The following is a 21,107-nucleotide window of genomic DNA, read 5'->3' as shown; positions in this document are numbered from 1 at the left end:
TTGTTGTGGGACAACCTGACGTTTGGTAATGCTGTTCTCTTCTGTGAACAGAGGCTATAAGCTTACCACAAAACAGATCGGTTTACTCTCGTATTTTCCTACGAATGTAGCCAACAAAGTAGTCGCACGATGTTATGTGGATAACCACCGTATTACCAATACAGATCTGATTGTGGCATAATTTTTGCAAAAAACTGCAATATTCAACGTGTATTTGTGAGACGTCGAGTCTTTATAAAAATTTCTTTTTCTATGACGCAACGATAAAGTACAGATAAAAGTTTAAACATCTATTTCGATGGTTTACCAAGGGACGAGCCGATGAACGCGAACCACATCGTGGTATCTCCGCAACATCGAACCCGCGATTCACGAGAATTTTGTCTCTTTGGTTGGCTTTATACGCGGGGGTGATCGGATACGAGGGGTCACCAAATGTCCGACTAGTTTTCACGTGGCATCGTCACGCTCGACTGCGCCGTCGTTTCGAGCTAGCTAAGCGCCCTTCACGGCGGCGAACTCTCGCAGGATAGAAGATAAGGAAGAGGAACTCGAAGAGCCTTGAGGTTCTAGAATAACGTGGCTGCGGAGACGCTGCAGCGGATGCTGCGGATTGCCGCGATGCGCTAGAAATGGCATGACTTAGGAGTAAGAGACGAAGGATGAATTTTCGAAGTTCTCGAAACTAGTAATTTCCGGTGGACTTTCAACAGAGAACGTAACTGAAAATAAACAAGTATCGAAAAGAGAGAAATATTTTATTCTATGCGAAGGATGAATTTTCGAAATTCCCAAAACTGAAACAACAAGGGCATAACTGAAAATAAATAGAGAGAAATATTATATATTATAATATAGAAATATTATATATATAAAATATTATATATATATATATATATATATATATATATATATATAATATTATATATAAAAAAACAGAAATATTTTATTTTATGCAACGTGTTTGAAGAAATTGATAAGTATTTCTAAATGAAGCTACCGTATGAGATATCGTTGATGGTTGCGAACTAGTGTAGTTTACGTTCCATTAGATCCACGTTTCCATGTAGATCCTTCCTAGCAAGGAACGGACGGAAAGGAAAGCGAGGCTTCGCCGTAGAGAATTCAAGTGAATTCCTAGGAGATGTGTATTCCTGTCCCGTTTGGCAACAATAATTCGACATGGCGAACAGCCGTGCTTCGAACAACTTGTCACTTACCGTAGTTTATACTCGACAGCGGCTAGGTCTCTGTTACAGTGTCTGTTAAATTGGGCCACAGCTGGCACGAAGACGAGCGCGGGAGAAGGATGGCGAATGCAAATTTTTGTCGGGAATTCTGAATAAAGAACGCGGACCGAAACGCTCGTATTTGCGCTACGCGAAGCTCGAACGTTTTATATAATTTAATGTAGCAGCATTAATTATATATCCATCGAAGTTTAAAAATTAATAAAATTTTGCATATGGGTGATAAGAATTTTATCATACTTCAAAGTTTGATGAATTTTGTGACGTCATGTGTAACACGAGGCTTGCATTATTTATTAGAAATGAAAAGCGGAAAATCATTTAATAAATATTAGATGTAAAATAAATTTGCATCGAAATAGTCAGGAGATAGGAGATAAAAAAAGAGGAGATAGGAAAAAAAAGATTTATTTTTCGTGTCGTTCATGAATAAAAATACTTAAAAATATTCTCTCCTTGGCAGAAATCTCTTTGCATCTTTAAATTTGGACTCGTTTTTATTATGAAGGCAAAATCTGTCAATGTTCTCTAAGGTGATGACGCGAATTGCGATACAGGGTGATTAATTCGCGTTAAGACGAATAATCAGCGATTACTGCCGCCACAATACTCACATTGCGCAATCCCAAATGGAAGTTTCTGTTATTCAGGAGGTAGGTAATCGATACCTGGCGCTGCCGCGTTACACATTACCATTTTAAACGATTACACACGAAATGCCTGGCCGTACATATTAAATCGCACAGCCGCGAGTCCTTTGTATGCGTCCGTACAAAAGAGCTCGCGATAATCATTCGCCGTTTAAATAATAGATATCAGTATTTCGCGGTGACAGCGGGAGAGTACGCTTGGCTAAGTTCCACATGCGTTTCCGCATCACGGTGGAGATCCGCGCTGGCAAATTTTATGTGCGATCACGTTGCGAAAAAGGTGGAAGAAATCTCCTTTTGTCGAACGCATGCGCGAATCGTTTGCGGAACGAACAAATACGCGAAACGACCGCGGGGCATGTGTCGTATTTCTGTGATACGAAAACTTTCAGATATTAAATACGGCACACATTGTCAGAGAGAATAATAATTAATATATTCCCTGGATACGCGGGACGAGGCAGAAGTCCATCAGGGTTAGATACGATAGTTGTCGAGAGACTCCGATTCAAGAGCAACTCGCTTCCAAACTTCTGTCCATAATTATTCCGTCCATAACTTTGCATTTATTACTTTATAGTTGATGGCACATTGACCACGGGCTGATCTTCCACGGATGTAAATTTAGCTACAGCACGGAAAAATAAAATAAAATAAAACTTAAAGTGAAACAATAAAAAACGTGAGATTTTTAAATTATGTTTGTACGTCATTTGAGAATATCACTTTAAGACAGGTGAAAATAATAAATATTTATAATAATAGAGATATATGTAAGAATACCTATAATATAGATATAATAATACGTAATCATGCATAATAAATGAATTTGTGAGAAAATAGAATCATTTTTTCAAACTAAAAGAATGTATGAAATTTTCTCTATTCTCCTCCAATATTTTTTTTTATTAAATTCTTCTAGTTAATATTTTACACTACATTTTTTTCACTATTTTTATTTAATTTCATTCCAACATTTTATTATTTAAAATTAGACCAATTCAAGTTACATATCTATTTTATCTTCTACATTTATAATCATATAAATTTCGATTGTTTTATATTAGCACAACTGATTTTCACGCTTCTCACATAACTCTTTTACAATTTAATCATACGAAAATTAAATTACGGTAGTAAATTCAGTGAAGCCTATTATCTCTTGGAAAATCTATGGAAACGATCACACAGGATAATCATCTTTATTACATACATATTCACCAGATGTTACGTAACAAGAAATTAAAAATCGGTTTACACTGCGAAAATATTCGCGATATAGTTCAAAGAGGATATTTTTATCCGAACAAATTTATTGCGCTGTAGAATTACAGTTTGATTATCTCGGATCGGGTGCACGATAATTGCAGTCGTACTCATGCGCTCTTATTGCTAGGCTAACGCAATCGCATAAATCACGATACGGCTAATTATTCTCTTCGGTCGAAATTCATCTCCTTGTGAATTATACATATAAAGCAATTTCCCGTGTGTGTCATAAATTATTTCGCGGATGACATTTCCTGTTCGTGCCTTCCTATTCCGAGATGATTTCGCAAAAAAAAATTCGGTAGAAATCAGTGACGCACATTCTCGTTTTTATTAAAGTCGATATCACGGGAAAAAAACACTTGTTCCGAATTAATTATAAACAAATCGGTAAGCAGAGAAGAAATATCGATAGGGAAATAAATTAATGAATTTTCTAGTTTTCTACGAATCGGAGCTACGATTATTTTTTTATAAAGCATAACATATTATACGGAGCACGATAAATTCATCATCTTCGAGCGAGCTCATTTTACCGAACCCAAAGCTGTGATAATTCCAACGGTGGGCGCGATATTGCAAATATCCGCCGCAAATTATTTTTGGACGGGCGTATTTTCCGAGCGTGGCCCGCGTGTTTGTGAACGTGAACGCGGCACGCGCGGCCCGACAAAAATCGAGCAGCGACTTTTGCCGGGCATTTCCTATTCGGCCGCGGTCCGAATTACGCCATGGTCATTATGGTAATAACCGTTCGTGTATCCCATCGGCTATTAATTCCAGCAGCGTGTATAAACCCGGTATTTATGATCGCGAACGTTGCCAGTGCGCAACGTGTGTGTCGGCCGCTGTATTCTTGTTGCCGCCGTTGCTGGCCGCCGTTGTGCCGTTGTTACCGGCGCAACGTTCCGCGAATGGTCGCGAGAGCCGTATTAAAAGCCGGAAAATTGAAAACGAAACAGCGTCGTGCTGCGTTACCGTTCGATTGAACGGGACGTCGGGACGAGAGAGAACGGGCAGAGAGAAGCGCGCGATGGTGGAAACGAGGGACACGCGTAGATGCGGATTTTCCGCGTCCCTATCTCGTAAAGTCTCATCAGGCCTGTGCTTTTTTTTTGTGCGTCCGCTGTTAGCGCAGCGGAAAACCGGGATATACGTCGATTCGCCACGGTCGATGATTTGCCCAGCGGCGGTGACAGCTTCCATCAGCGAGTTGCCGCACGACGCGGTCATTGAAGATACCGTGAATGATAGAAGCGAAACTTTACTGGCATATGGCGTCCATTTTCGAGTTGTTACAGCAACTTTGCGGTCGAATTAATTGTCCGTGGATTATCTCTTGCTCTTTGAAGAATGAAACGTAGCCCGAGGGAAAAACACCGCGAGCTATCTACAGATTATATATAAATCTTTTATTGACTGCGGAGAATGAATTGAATTGTTCGGGGGAATCCGTTTCTCATTTGACAAAATGAACCACGCTCGTTTTGCTTCGACGTAGAGTAAACCGTGTAAGAAACGGTTCTCGTCATTGACACAACAGGATTGCAATTTCAGTGCAAGTCGATGTAAGTCGAACAAAACGCGAGGCCGGGGTTTCGGCAAAAAGCGTTTCAGTAGCGAGATCAGGTAAGGACGATTTGAGAACGCGGACGTTGAACTCGCCGCACATAGAGGAGGAATCCGCAGGAAATTTCCGGGATCCGATCCTTGCCTTTACGAACGCAGAACACACACGTTCGATCGCGATGGAAAAACCTGTTCGGGAGCAATGGCGCAGCTGGGAACGTTTGAGGGAATAACGAGGGAAAAAGGGCACTCCGTCTCTCTTAGCCGCACTACGACACTCTGCCTTGTGCGACCGTCTCTCCTTTCTCCGCTCCTCCTCCTCCTCCTCCATCGCGCTCGGTTGGTCGGTATCACTGCTTCACGGTAGGATGGCTACCGAAAATACGAGACGAAGGGGGCAACGGGCACAGACAGAGAGGATTTCTCCCTTAGTTTGCGATCTGCAGAATCTCTCGTTCCTCTCGTTGCGAGGAGCTACTCGCTTTGCTTCGCGGTAAAATCGATCGACTATGAAAACTCGCACAATATGCGAATACCAGCTACATACCATTACCATTTCAACTTGCTTCTTCTAAAATACACTCGACCTACATTTGATTCTCTCGATATGCATCCCCTTTATATTCATTGGATTAAAGACAAGACGTACTTTTCATCTTTCTTTTAGATTGGACTTTTGTATAATGAAGATTTGTTTTATAAAGTATTGAATAATAAACTAAAGTAAAATGTAGAATTCAAATTATGACTCCAAAAATATAATCTTTGAGTTTAATTAATTTGTGCTTAATTTAAAAATAATCCAAGTATCCAAATCTTTTTTTCCGTAATAAAATCTTTACGAGAGGAAAGTCAAGTGTAAAGAATAATGAAATTTATTAATTTTCGATACATTTTATATATATTTGTACATATTTCATATATTTTTTAGAACACGTTACTAGAAAGTTTCAAGAATAAGCTATAATGAATCATAATCAAGTGATGAGTAGAACCAATTTACAAGGTACTTCTTAGCTCGCGTAATAACAAGGAACTAAAAGTATTAATGCTCGTCGTTTCTACATCTTATTTATCCGGGGTTGTATTTTCTTACGATTTGCGCAAAGTGGCGAGTTCTGAAATTCCCAGAACCAGACGAGACGCTGCACGATCCGCGAATGCGTGCATCTCCGAAACCTTGCGGGGTCCCTTTTTCCGCGGCGAGCTTGCACGTGCCACATAAAGAGAAGCGTCTTCATCCGGCGAAAGCTTTCACGAGGATGCGGCAGGTTTTCCCGAGTGGGGGAAAGAAAAAGAGGCGTGAAAAGGGAGGGCGGATTTTACCGCAAAGACGCGGTAAAGTCTCTCTCGCCCATCTTCTCATCCTCCATACCAATCCTCCGCAACGGTGCTTTCCTTACTTTCGCATGCCTAGCTCATTTCTTACCTCGCGTTTACGAGATAACAAGCAACATGAACACTGGCAACTTTCTTTTTTAGTGTTGAGGCTTAATCAAAGTTTTTAGTATTTAATTATTATGGATTAGAGAAATTTGGGATAAGCACAATAAAGATCAAAAAGTGACGTTTTATTTTTTTAAAAATTACCTGAACGAGAATTTTTGATTTTATTTATCAAGTACTTTTATAGCACGTTAAGAAAGCGAGAAATAGTCTAATTAATAAATATAGATTAAATAGTCTAATAATTTATAGATTATAAATAATCTAATCTGTAGAGTGACAATAAAAATGTAAAAATTAAAAATAAGTGACAATAAAAATCTAAAAATGTAAAAATTAGATTTGATGCAACATGTGCACACAACATAAAGTACATATTGCCATCAGGCTTTATATATAAAACTTTTACATATGAAGTGTCCGTAAATACTCGAAGTCCAAAAATAAAGAACTACTCGCGAATAAAGAGTCATTTTTTGGTGGAAATCTAGTAGGCGATCCATTTGACCGTTACAGCATTAGTATTTTGTCCTGAGATTTTAATGACCGGGACCTCGATATATACGATTTATAGCATTACCAACAGTCTCCTCTTAAATTAGAAAAGAGAGTAAAGCAGGAGATAACAAACAAGTTCGAACTTTATTCCGATAATGTAACTTTATCTTTCGCACGTAGACAACTGCGCTGCCCATTGGGTACGCGCACCCTCGTTAATTTCCCGCTCGCTTAACAATCGCACTCGAATAATTTCGCAACCTTAAAGTCGCATAAACTTCTTTACCTGCTATATCTTTTCTTCGCTCCTCCCCCTCCTCCTCCTCTCTCTTCCTTTCTCGTTCTGCGGGGTCGTATTTCAAGTCTTGTACGAGTGCCGCCGTAATGATCATTATCCTTGTTACAAATTAAAATTACACGGCAATTGGAAGGACTCATTACGCTATTAAAACGTGCTCAACCATCGTTATACTTCTGTGTTCTGTTGCGCGACCCTTGTTGCTGCTACTTACGCATGATTGTTAAAACCGTGCTCGTAGATGCACAGTACGTGCATAATTCCGGCGCAATTATCATTAAACAAATTAAAACGAAACAAAACCAAACGAGAAACCACCACTGCGATATATGAGTACGTGTCAATTTGAAATATGAGCGACAGTGTAATGTATCCGTCCGTACGTCAAACGTCAGGTAGATGCTAACGGTGAGCTGCAAAGATTTACAATTTATTGCGAATTATTTTTCAGATGATATGCTAAATGTAAAAGTTCGTTTTTATTTATCAATTTATAGAGTATTATATATAAGCATTATGTATTCCACATAATATTGAACAATTTTTTATATCGGAAATAACGATATAAATCCAGTGACCCATATATTATGAAAAATATACTGCAAAATGAGGAAGTCAGATTTTCGATTGATAAGACCGATTATAGAAGAGAAAAATTATTCTGAAGCTTTTCAAAAGTATTTATCGTTTGCAGTTCTTATACTCGAATAATGAATATCTTATATTCTGTGGATGTATTATATTATATTTTCGTCTTTTTAGGACACACACATACACACACACACACACACACACACGCGCGCGCGCGCGCGCGCGCGCAAAATAATTACGAACTATCTTCACGATAAATAAGTAAAATAAATAAATAAATAAAGTAAATAAATAAAGTAAAATAAATAAATTCACGATAAATAAATTCTTTAAAATTGTGCTATAATTAAAATAGACTTGCTTTATTATTGCTCTAGAGCGAGTGTAATCATCTCGGATTGGTAGCGTCGATAAAGCGATCGTTGAAATTGAAGGAGGGAACAAAGAATTTATCAGAGCAGCGGAGGAAAAAGAAGCTACGACATATAATGCATCGTGGACGTAGTTGACGCCCATAGGAGTAGCCCCGACAACTTTTCTCATTATGGCGATCGATGTCGACCCAATTAAGGCTAACTTTGCAACGAATAAAAAAAGGAGTGGAAGGAGATCAGAGACCGAGGGAGAAAGGATGGAATAGATCGAGAGTTTGATCTTGACGAGGATGCAGATATCGGCGATGTATTATGGAAAGGCGAATGGAAAAGAACACAAGAAAGAGAATCTGGAAAAGAGAAGGCACAACGATCCCGATCGATCTATCGCAAGTCAAATATCACGTCGGAATACATTCCAGGGTGGGTTTACATATGACATTTATTTCACGCTATTTATGTCAGAAGAAATCCAATATCTGAAATACCAGCGTGACGAGTACGGAAATTTTCTCAACATCAACTATCAGATATTTCTGCCAATATTTTCATATCAGTCATACAATTCATCGTCGCACTTCTAAACACCGGCAAACGCGTTGCTTATCCTATAGATAATCCTATGTAAATATCAAGAAACTGATTCATCTTTCGCTGTCTCTATTAGCATCTATTATTTACACAAATGTGTACTTTATCTTTTGTACTCGCTCTCGTTTATTAAATTGATCGAAAAAAATTCTGTTATATGTTTGATGTAAATTTACTTAAAATTTTACTAGTTTTTCGAATATCGGTCTTTTTAATAATTATGGTAAATATTATAGGTTCATTACGTACAACAATATATTGATCATTATAATATATCAGATATATTATAATAAAGTTTACAATAATATCCATTATAATTAAAGTATTGTATATATAAAATACACTAAATATATAAAACATATAATATTTAATATATAAAACGTTAATGATTCTTATGTATCTGATAAAGACGGAAACACGAAAGAGGAGCGTGGAAAAAGTAACAAATGCGATATTTATCCCAAGTGTAAATTTTACGCAGACATATATATATATATATATATATATATATATATAAAATCTTCTTTCGCATTTACTAGATATAAAAAAACGTGGCGTTTTCTTGCATGATGGTTGCGGGATAATGGGGGAGAGAGACCGAGAGTAGTTCTTGCCTAACTCCCGACTCCCGAGGGTAGTCCACCACGCCTTCCTCATATCTTCTCCCTTTCCAACAAACCTAACAAGAAAATAGTAGAACGCTTCGACCGAAACTATCTCCGTTACCCCAAAATCTTCCGCGGTTTGCTAGTTCCAGCCACACTTTCCACTCGTTAAGTCTTCAACATTATTTTCGTTGTAACGGGAAACGTAGTGATAGGTATATACGCGGGGTAACGCTTGCAAAATAGACGAAATATTCTAGCCCCCAACGAGAACGAAAGAGCAACGAAGCAACCTCTAAACGCCACGATCTTACGCCTATGTTTATCTCCATTTATCCTCCCAAAAGGATCCGTAAAAACGATTGAGACGCATGCCTCTATCCGTCATGCGAGCAATCCAATCGCTTCGCGAAAGAGTCACCCCCGTACATACGCGAGCGTTATATCTCTCGCATGTGCATTTTGGCGTGATATCTCGCGAAAGTTTTCTACGTCCGCGCTAAAGCGCGCGAGACGGATCGATAAGACTTGCCGCCGCTGCGGAAACCCCGGAGTGCAGAACTCCCGTTTGTTCGGCTATGCACGAGATGCGCGTGTCCCATTAGCCGCACGTATCGCCGTTACTTTATTTTCATCAGTTAATGCAAGCAACGTGTAATGCGCCAAGGTGTACGGATTTCGCGATATCACGACGCCGTGATATCAAATATTTGTCGACGCAATCGACGCAACGAATCTTATTCGACGTGAGCGCATACGTGGCGCATATGCATATAGCGCTTTGTATGCGCCAGATGCATACAGCTGTCGTATAATGAAATTACGAAGCGCAGAGCCTCGGGAATATTTTCAGAGAATTTAAAAATCTTTCCCTCTTTCCTTTTTTAGATCGCCAGATGCGCCTGTGCGCGAACAACCGACAGGCAAATAATTCTTTAACTGGAAGATCTCAATTTTTAGAACCAAATATCAATCCAATAACTGGAGTGACTCGCTTCACTTATTTTTATGTGGGATTTATTTTTAAAATATTCTACGCATTTAAATTCGCTCCGAACGATTTGAAATGTACGCTGCAATAATATATATATATATATATATATATATATATATATATATATATGTGTGTAGGCATATACATATATGTAGGAATCGCGCTGAATATTAGAGAATACAAAAATACCGATTTTAATCGGTGTAAAAATAAATGGTATACAGTCCGTCAGTGGGATTTGTGTATCAAGAGATTCTAGTTATTCATTGTGTGCGATTTATCATCATGCCGTGCGATGCACGATTCTAATGCGCGACACGTGCGTCGATGCGGTATAAATGTTTCTGCAACGTGGGAGCTATTCTCTCGATACACCATGCACATGCATTCACAAATGACAGTTAGTATTCATTGCGCTTAGATTATGATGTAATAGTGTGGATTATAGTCACACACTATGATGTAATAGTGTGGATTATTGTCACATTAAGTACCGTGGCGAGGGCTTATCGCGCGGTGGTAAGATGTACGTGATTGATTAAATCTGTAATACACAGGCATCTGTATATACATCGATTGTATTAACAGATTGTTTATTAATTGTCAACCGCTCTTATTGCTGCGTATTTTGATTATTAACGCGCGTGATTGTAGTGATCGTAATGAAGGTGTTTTAAATTTTTTGTTACTTTAATCTTGTAAAATGAAATTTTGATCAAAATAATAATTTAATAAATAATAATTTATTTTGTTTTTTAATTGAGAGTAACAAATTGCATTTATACTAGATTTAATACTAAATTTTAATAATGTTACTTACTAATGAATAACTGATTGAAAATTTGTTTCATTAAGAAAATTGCACATTGATTTATATTTCAATTATTTTATTATTTTACCAGTTACAGATATAATTTCCATTTATTACACGCTATATTTAATTACGATCCACTTTCTTTACATCTTCATAAGTTTGAAGAAATTAAAAACTTAATCATAAAAAAAAAATTTAATTTTGAACAGACAACTGTATTCAAAATGTATTCATCGAACGTTCACCGTGTCCATCATCCCTGCTTTTAAAATTTTCGTGCTTAAGCCGTGATTTATTTCAACTCTGCCATTCATATCTAAAATACAAGCATTATCAGGTATCAAGAGAATTTTCTGTAAACGGCTTCCAGAGAATTCGAATTCTGCACGGTCGTTACGTCCATCCAGGGAAAAGAGGAGTGAAAGATATGGTGTAAAGGGAGCCAACGAAGCCGTTGTGGCGCACAGCTGCCGTGGCTGTCGGAACATTTTACGAGATTTACGGAATCTGGAGATCGCCTAACAGAACGCATCGCCCGCGCGATTGTGTTCCGAATTGCGTTGAATAAACTTTGATAACCGTATCCGAAAAATATTATTAATTATCAAGGCTTTATTGTACAAATCGAAAACTATTTGAGCAAATAATTGAGTTTGATAAATTCTTCTGAAAAAACGAAAGGTTAATTACAATTTATAAACTGTAAACTGTATTATTCTATTATTGACGTAAAATAGAACATTTTGAATTTCATTTTTATAGAGTTACTTTTTTATTTATAGTGTAAATGCACAATTTATTGGCACATGCGACACACGTTTTACAAAGAGTGTTCCAACATTGTATGCATTAGCATATAACGAATACGAAATAATGGACGTTATTATTTATGCCGTTATATTTTTTTACAATATCTTAATATAAAAGCGAAAGGCGTATGCGGCGGGGGTTACTGTCGCATCGCATAATAGAGCACTCACACCAAAGCGGTTATGCATATTTGAAGCTAATTGAAAGCCTCAGATTTGGGACGGCGGTTAAACAATCTCGCGGATCAGATTAGCGCATTAGCAACTGCCATCCATCAATCTTATCTGCTCACCCTTCTAGAGCCGTGCCTATTATGTCGCAAGGCGCCATTAATGCGCTCGTTCAAGTTCGAGCTAATTTTAGGTGCGAAAGTAAACCCTCGCGTGGCCATTAGATCCAAATGAGCTCTGGCCAGATCCATCCAGAGCGCGAAACGAGTCCGACGCCTATTGCTGTCTACCGACGTCGCCGTCGGCGGCGAGAAGCGCAGAGAGATCGGTTTTCTCCCTAATTAAATCGGGATTGAATTCAGACCGCTCGATTCGAGAGGATAGATTAATTGACGACCGCAAAAAATTCACGATCCTTTTTCCATTACGTATCATTGGCATAAAAGTGATGCTCGGTTTTTTTTTTTTTTTCGAGATCCGTCTTCACGTTTAGGTATACCGGGCACGTATCTTTCGGATGCCTTTAAATAATGCTTCAATACGACAGTTGCTTCCTTTTGATTTTAAATTATTAATATTAATATTAACTTTGTATTATAAAATAAAATGAAACGATACGAATAATTTATCTAGAATTATAAGTGCTCTAGAGATAAGCCACGTTACACGACGAATAATCATGACTTAATAATAATAGGTGCCAGTATTTCGTTACAATGCCACCTATACAATTATTCTGGGATTTGCGGGGCTGTTTAATCGTTCGATTAAACACCTGTCTTTAAGCGGTTTCGACTTTAAATCTCTGCGCGATTGTGTCCAACGTGGTCACCAGCGTGTAGGTAATTATTGGACATTTGTGCTGTAATTAATATCAGAAATACTGGACGGACTCAAAACGGCTGAACAATTTGGCTGTTAACACATTTTGTATTAAAAATAATTACGGATTAATTACTGCGGAATGACTTCAATTTTGTAAACATAATTACTAAAACTTAATTTCTTCATTTATTATTAAAATAATTAAATCTTGAAAAATCGAAAAGAAAATAAAGTTTAACAAAATGTGAAAATCTGATATTACAGAAGAAATATATTATTTTCATTAGCATTGTTTCAAGTATTAAGATTATCGATATGTTGTAGTAGTAACCATACATATTAAATATTTGTAAAAAAAAATCTGCAAATATTAAAATTTGATAGCTTCTAATTAAGAAGAGGATATTTTTTTATAACATTACATAAAAGATTAATGAATACGTCACGCTCTTATCGCAAGGTTAATATGCAGGAAGATTTTTCGACGACTTTTAAATCCGTATGTGTGCAAAGTGCGAATCGATGGGAGAAAAAGGGACGGCGGACAGAGCGACAAATAGACAAGGTAAATTCGTGGAGAAATCGCCGGCAAGAAATCGAAGTGGAGAATGCGTTTAGGTTGCGGCGCACGACTAGGAGTCACAGCCAGTTACAGGCAATAAAAGCAGATTAAAAAACTCCATTCTCCGAACGGAGTGAAATAGCGACGGGGAACCACGAATCGGCATTTATCCCGGCAGGGGAGGACGGCAACGAACCAAAATGGACAAAAAAGTGCTTGTACAATTATGTCTCACTTTCTTCCTGATAAGGACTGCAATTTCGTGCATCTATACACAGAGAACTATACAGCAGTTACAGCAGAACCAAGGGAAGCAATCGCGTACATTTTTAAACAATTTTCTTTTTTTCAAATGACAGAACAGAAAATGGAGAAGCAACCATTCGGCGAATTTAATCTTAGAAATCTGATAATTTTTTTTTTATTGAATTCATATATATATATATATATATATATATATATATATATATATATAAATTTGGAATTAATTGCTTATATCGTAAACCATGCGACAATATTTTTTTAACGGATTTATGAACCAGCAGTTCAAAGCTATTTTAATAAACTGATAATCAAATTTAAAATCGATTAACCCCTCTCCTCCATTTCCACCTATAGGAAATTCTTACTATTTGTGGATTTGTTTTTTGGCAAGAATACGAAAATAAGTTGCGTAGGGACAAATGTAATTTGAGTCTCAATTTGCACGTGCAAATTCGTCGAGCCGATAAAAGCGCAGGAGGGTCTCTCAAATTGTCAAGCGCTCGTCGTTTTTCGGTAAAATCAGGTTCATGCGAGAGCGTATTAATGCGATGAATAACATACGTCATATAAAGGGGGCCTCTCGAGAACCTTTATCGCGACGTCAATGGCGATCGATCTCGACCGCTTGACTCGGTAATTAATCGCTCGGGCCTTTGAGTTTGCCTGCATTTCCGGTGAAATCCATACGGGCATAAAATGTCAATGTTTTTAGAGCAGAGGCAGCAAATTATTTTGAGCTTCGGAAGTTCTATGGTGACTGAATTGTTCCATATAAAAAATTGACCTTTCACCCTCCGCAGTTAATTAGATTAAAGCAAAATAAAAAGAGAAAACTTGTAGCTTGTAGCTAAGAAAAGAATCATAATATTTGCATTTAAATTATCGATATACAACTTAATAGTTGGATTAATTAATTATATCTTAAAATTAGCGCGTTTTGTCAATTTTATTCTTTCGTTGATATTGGTATTAAATAATTAAAATCGATTAATAAGATTAAAACCGATTATCTAGAAACGTTTTTTCACACTTTATTATAATATAAATTAAAAGAGATATTATAAATTAAAAGAGAAGAAAGAGTTAATTGTTGAACTAAAAATATATTATATAAAGACCAATTTGTCTTGTTTAAATTTGTCTTGTTTAATTTCTTAATGATCCGTTTATTGATGTTGTTTGTATCGATATAAAAATTGTGAATAGATTTCAGATTTTCATTCAATTTCTTTTCCATAAATATTTCAATGACGACACTTTCAATTACATTATGAAAGTTTAAAATACTTTATACCAATATTGGCACGAGACCTTTTATTTTAAACTTTTTTGTACTAAATCAGTTATTCCTAACGAGTTCAAACAAAGTTATAAGATATTGTACTTAATATTAAAATTAATAATATATATTAATTAACGTTGATTTTCATTTTTATTTGATAAGCATTAGTAAATAAGAAGATGAAAAGAGAAAATGTTGCATATTTTATTAAATCCAAATAAATATGCAAAAAAGGAAAATTGCCCAAATAGAATGTGCATGTATATGCATATATATATATATATATATATATATATATATGCTTTATATGTTTTGACGTACTGAACATAAATTTAAAAGAAAAATTGGATTGGCTTGATTACCGTTTTGATAAAAATGTTACATATATATCGGGTAACACAATATATCTAATAAATTCTCGCATTCGTCACGCGATATTGTAAATATAACTCTGACAGTGTCATGTCGATATCATTCCGATAAACCTAGAATGTATTTTACGCGATTGACCAGAGCGACAACGGTCGCAAAATTATACAAAAATATATGTGAAAAATGATTCGACATGGATCATGCGATTAAATTAAAATATAATTTAATTGACATAAGTTGTTTTTTTAAAAATACTTTTTTATTTATGATTTTTTTTTTAATTAATTGTACATGCTACTGCCGAATAGCCTTACGCAACGAAAACGCAAGAAGCACAAGGGAGTGTCACAAGAAACAGGGGGGGAGCGTGTGACAATGTCTTTAATGGCGAAGGGTTTCTGTTCTTTCATGGTCTTAGCGTAAACTCGTTAGACGTGTCCCAAATCCTTGGGAATTAATTCCATTGTAGCACACAAACGCTTGAGCTATGTTAATTCTAACGTTTTAACACCGGCGCGGTGTCGCACACGCGGGGCGAGTGGACGCGTGCGTAAATGCGTGCGCGTGTATACGCGCGACACCGACATATTTCATACGTGTATATACCACGTTAATTCGGGTCTTAAGAACTTAATTCAGTTTCGCATCGGTGTGCGAGAAACGGGACTTCACCGGCGGACGCGAAAAGCTGATTATAAATCGCACAGAGACGTCGCCCTCCCCCCATCCTCCCTCCGTAACGCATCGCCAAGGATTAATCACCTCATCTTGGGATGTGAAAAATTACGCCCCGACCGACGATGCGGTTCCTTTCGCGGACGGCACGCAAAAACAACGATGAGTAATGCGCCGCGTTCTTTTACAGCGCATTCCGCGACATCATCTCGTTCGCTTAACACAGCCAGGCGATCTGTTATACTTATTGCATGGCAAAAGTGTACGTTCTCCGTTTCCGTAACCATATCGCGCCGGAAAATTGTCCATGCTCCAGTGCCCCCGTTAATCATATTCTTAGCAGCAAATTATTTTGACCGCTCGTCACCGGTGTGTTCGCTTTAAACTAACGTTGATAAATCTTACAAAAATGATACGTGCACCCAAGTACGACTTCTCGCCTCCTATTTTCTCTTGTTTTATCAATCCTTCGTGAAACGGTGCTATTATTATTTATTGCGCGCGATTACCAGTTATTGCATAAAATCATGATCAAGCGCCGATTCTGTCAAACTTTTCGCTTGACATCGTTAACACTTTTCTCTCTCGTTCTCATTGCGCTCGTTTCGCTTCGCTCATCCGCCGCGATAATTGTCGCTCGTCCTACCGTTCATATTTTTATTTCCGCTCTTCAGACTAGATATATATGAAAAAAAAGTGACATGGCCTCGATGATGCTCCGCGTTTTCCCACATGAACTAAATGTGTTTTTATTGTAGCGACACTTGTCGTTTGATTGCGATACTTGAAATCTTTCATTAAGTTGTAATAAATGACAATCAAATATTTGCTCAGTGCGAGTTATTCATTAAAAAGATCAAGTACACACGCGCGGTTAATAAACGGTATCGTTAAATCCGCTAAAGCACTATGTATAATTGGTATTAATTTAGTGGTAATATATAATTTTACTCTACTAAATTATGAAAAGAGAATTATACCGTCTAGAGCGTCCCTGGTGCATTGTACGTATAATTACAATGGCGATGTTCTCTGTTTTGTTTCCATGTACACTTTTTACTCGCACGTTTTTTAACAAGTTATTTTATGTAATAATATTTGTTATCTCTCTGAAATGGCATGGCGATTTAATGTACGGACCGTTGTTTGCAAAAATTATAAGTACCTACCTGTAGATTATTCATCACGCTAAGAGCAACGTGAGTTATCAGGTTGATACGCAGGTGATACGCGATATGAAAGAAAAAAAAAAAAAAGAAAAGAAAAGATAAAACAAATTTGCGAGTACATCTGTCCGTGCAAAGTACCGGCGCTCCGAAGACGGCGACATGACTGAGCACGCCCGGAAAGACTGGGGAAGCCATCTATCATTTAGGTGTGTATAATTTGGGCTGCGGAGGGTCAGAACTACTCGTAAAGGGTTGATGCGGTAGGGTGCTGGGAACTTTATCAGCGCGGCATCCATTACTTAGCCGCGGGAGATTACCGCAAAGAGAATGCTCTTGAAGAATGTTATCGCGGACACCGGGCTTGTGCTTCGCCGAGGATTCGTGCCGTCTCTCCTTTTTTCCGTCACTCGCGAAAACCGGTCTCGGAATAAGCATTCGCGTTTCCGCTGGAACGAGTTCTATCCAAGGGGGACGCATCCATTGCGCGGCTTACGTAACGCCTTAATATTGCGGCGAGATATATATTTTGCGCGATGATAACGCGACATTCTATTAGTTTCCAGCCGGCGAAAATTTTCTCGCACGTCTCACAATGTATTTTCACGCGAACTGGCTTAATGTACAATACGATGTACAATACAAATGATTGAAAGTCGTATTGAAGTCGATACGTAAGTTCAATACGACTTTCAATCATTTTCTGTTTTGAGATAAGGATCGCACAGTTTATTTTGATAAATTTAATTTATTAAATAATTATTTTATATTACCTTCTACGGATCATTTTATAAGATCGTAAAAGAGATAGAGTAGTTTTAAAGAATCCGCACATAAATGAAATTTCCTTGTGGACAGAGATCTTTTTTATTGTCGTGCGTTTTCTAAAAGTGATGCCTAATAAAAATGATTACATTTTGATGTCGAAAAATATTTGTCGATCTCTCGTAAAAAGCAAAAAAAAATGAAAAATTTAATAATTTAAACGTCGATATCGTTAGTCGAAGTTTTCAGAAAAAACAATCATATAATGACAATAGCATATTCGCAATGAAGATTTCCAGAAAGATGACTGATCCTAGAACTCACTACAATGTAGACGTTTATATACATTTACATTACACATTTTGTAAGTAACAGTGCAATAAATGTTACAGAAAAAGCAGAAATATCTTAGAAGATATCTTATTCAAGAAAAATGAGAGAATCAGATCCATATACACGTTTAACGTAGATGAAACAGGATAGCGAGAGCTAAAGCTCTTTTTTATTTATACCTCTTAATTAAAAAAAATTGTCAATGTCAGTTATGACAAGGGGAGTAACGGTAAATATCGCACTTTTTATGACTTGAAGAGCAATCAAGTTTTATGCTTTATGAAAGTCGTCTGAACAGATTTCGAGTTAAGAACGACCGGCAATAAATTCTTCTTACTCATCGCGGAAGGATTTGAATTTAGCACTCCCGTGCAATAGCGCGGTTGCACGGGTTGTAATGCCTTAACGTTACATTTCGAGTAAGATTGACGCGGTCAGGACAAATGCGAATCGATGTTTTACAATTAATCTGCCTTTATGAAGGCAATCCATCATTGAAACGTCGGCATTATGACGATGAATGGTCAAGCGGATAAGTTTTCATTTACGAATAATGCGTGCACGGCTCGGTGATTAATAATTCGATGGAAGAAAAGTATCGACAATGCAGTTTGATGCATCTGCAATTACGATGCGCATTAATTTGATATTATACCAGCAGCTATAACGTATTTAACATGTGTTCGCAGTCCACAACACGATAAGCGGATTTAGGGCGATTTTTCATAAAGTATTCTATTTCCAAGTATCGTTATGCGAAAGCAGCTACTAATATTTAGATAATGGCCCGTCGATCACGTAATTGCCGTATATGTAGAAATGTGCAAGATAAGCGCATGGATATCCGTTCAAGTGGATGTATATACAGGATTGCACGCTGTAATATCGAATCTACTACAGCGGTAGAGACAATTTAGTTCCAGTGATATTAAACCGCCGCGATTATGACAGCGAGAGATTATTGTCATTGTACTCATATCTAAGCTGTGAGCCATACATCGCGCTTTGTCAAAGTAATCCGTACCTCATCGTTCCTCAAATCCCGATCGAACGGCAATAAACACGTATCCAACCGAAATTCGAATGGAATCCATTTCCGTGTCGATTTAGTCGACATCAGATCCATTTATCAAAGTCTACATTTTGAAATAAAAGATTTCTGTTAGTGAATTTGTAATGGATATTTCGCGACCATTAGATTTGATATGGCGCCATTTTGGAGACATCGCGCTATTATGACAAATGATCCCTCGATTATAAAACAATTCTTAACGATCTATTCGGAAGAGAGAGATAATCTCGATCCCGCCGAGCGCGCGGGAAAATTTTGCATGAAAATTCGGTAAAATTTCTATTCCCTATTTTTTATTTATGCAATTATGTAAAACACTTTAAACTGATCTGAGTACTAACATTTTCTCTTGGCGACATTTATAACTCAACTCGAGCAAGAATTTTCTATCTCGCGGAAGTTACATCGATAGTCATCGAACACCGCGTGTATTATACAGAGGCTTGTCCTGCGCGCATTGGCTACAAGCATTGGGTAGAAAAGTTTGCAGCCAGGATAAACCAGGGTTTCGCGATAGCGTGAAGGGGAAAAGAGCGGTGCTAAAAACATATGTCGCGACGTTCCAAATCGTAAAAAGTTCCGACAAACGGCGCGAGGCGGTTTGCCTCTTACGAAAACTCGCGATATTCGTGAACGAATCAATATTTACAAGTTCGCGTTTCATAGAAAATTTCCACGTTTTTAACGTTTCTTCAAACCGGCGTTGCTTTTTTCCCGGTCGATGGAAATTTTTTAATTATGCCTCTTTGGACTAATGTCTCAGCCACTTACTTCTCGATTGTTTCTCAAAGCGCTTTATCCCTCCGCGGCGAGTTCCGGAGTCCGCTTTCTATTCACGAGGATAGCCAGGACAAACCGCAGTCGTGACCAGCGTGTGCTTGTGAAACGCGATTCACTCGTTCGAGTACATCGTCCCAAAGGAGAAGAGAGAGCCGCGTTAGGAGAGAAGTAAATCAGCGGGGCGAAAGAGGACCGATGATGCGGAGGAAAGCGCGTGGGAGGGATGAAACCGCCGCTGTGCAGTACGAATGCGAGCGGGGGTATTAACTCTGAAATTGAGTGCCTGCCGGCTTCTGTACACGCGAGGGTATATATATATATATATATACTCGCCCTCGTCTTCGTTGCGGGCTGATCCACCCGCGCGATCTATCCGTAACTGCCTTACCCGGCGGATATAAGCGCCGATGTATCGACTCTTTCAAGAAGCGGGAATTTTCGCGAGTTTCGGACCCTCGAAACGATGAGTCTATCGGCGATCCATCGATGCGCGAAAGCACGCATTAAGCGATATCCGCACACTCGGAATATTCGCTGCGATTTCGCCTCTGGGTCGACAGATTGATATCGGCGGTATATAGAACTCGCACACATCCTATCGCATTCGTTACTAAATGGGATTTTCAGAGATCGCTCGCCGATCGATACGATGCCGACCCATCTCCTTTATATCGGTTAATCGGTTTATCGGAGAAATGCATGATGGTTCTTTATTGCAGCTAATGTCGCACGAAACGACACGCTTAACGTTGCAAATCATCCTGTAAAAATACACGGCATGTTTGGTTATGAAATAGCAAAATTAGTTACGAAAATATTATCACAAAATAAAAATCACTAATTCAATAGAGATTATTATGATGTATAGAATTAATGAAAGAAATAATAAAGAAAATATAATTTTCTCTCTTGTTTGAACAAAAAAATATATTTATTTAAACGTAAATAATTTTTTTAATAATTGCATATAATTTATGACCATCTGCATAATGCTGGTGCAACAATAGCAAGTATTTTTCACATTCAGGACTAAGAAGTATTAAATATTATAATTTCAAATTTTATATATATATATATATATA

This window comes from Pogonomyrmex barbatus, unplaced genomic scaffold (genome assembly GCF_055798465.1).
Source record: "Pogonomyrmex barbatus isolate J1 unplaced genomic scaffold, ASM5579846v1 scaffold18, whole genome shotgun sequence".
NCBI lineage: Eukaryota > Metazoa > Arthropoda > Insecta > Hymenoptera > Formicidae > Pogonomyrmex > Pogonomyrmex barbatus.
This window is presented reverse-complemented; position numbering follows the sequence as displayed.